Raw genomic sequence first — 839 nt, 5'->3', positions numbered from 1 at the left:
AGAGAGTTATGCTTTTTTTTTTTTTTTTTTTTACATCAAAGATATAGTACGTGCCAGAATATTACAATTTTTAAAAAATATTTTAATTAGTTATTTTTCAATAATTATGTACTTGAGTAATTATTTAATAATCTTGTGAGAAGAGCATGTAGTGATTTTAGCAGTCGTTACATAAAACAGTTTGACAGGGTGCTCCGGTTGACCAATCAGAATCAAGCATCCCAGAGAGATTTATGCAGCTCTTTTAAAACTTTGGTGCATGTTGTTGCAATTGTGATAATAGTGGTGGTGTAATAGCTTTTAGTAGCTTAAAGGTGCGCAAAAACCTGTTTCAATAAGTCTGGAAGTGTCAGAGCGTTAAGCTATCTGATTGGATGAAGCCGATGTGTGTTGGCAATGCGAAGTGGAATGCTTCATTCTCCAGCTAGGTCAGAGATGACGCATGCCGCTGATCTGATGTGAGAGGCCTGCAGGGAGACATCTGAGGTTCTGCTGTCTGCTTTATGTGTGCGTGTCTGTCCTTGTGTGAATGTTACCACTATTAGGAGGAAACTGGGGTGCAGTTTAGATGCATTTACTAAGTACGTGTTTCTGAGTGAGCTTAATTACCTTGTGTTTGCACACTTAAAAAATGTCTCGGTGGGGAACAGTAGCCGATTTGCATATTAATCTCATGTAAGAGCGTGCGTGTGCATCTAGATGCTGGGTTTCTTGTGACTTTGGCGTAGACTGTTACAGCTCTACAGATTTCCTGCCGTGTTATGTAATCCGAGGGCAGTGGGTTTTTTCCCTGCTCTTTTTTTTTCTTTTTCTTTCTTTTCTCTTCCTTGAGCAGCGCA

The sequence above is a fragment of the Sinocyclocheilus grahami genome, unplaced genomic scaffold (genome assembly GCF_001515645.1).
Source record: "Sinocyclocheilus grahami isolate Dianchi unplaced genomic scaffold, SAMN03320097.WGS_v1.1 scaffold837.1, whole genome shotgun sequence".
NCBI classification, from domain to species: domain Eukaryota; kingdom Metazoa; phylum Chordata; class Actinopteri; order Cypriniformes; family Cyprinidae; genus Sinocyclocheilus; species Sinocyclocheilus grahami.
The sequence above is the reverse complement of the archived record's forward strand: the minus strand, read 5'-3'. Positions refer to the sequence as shown.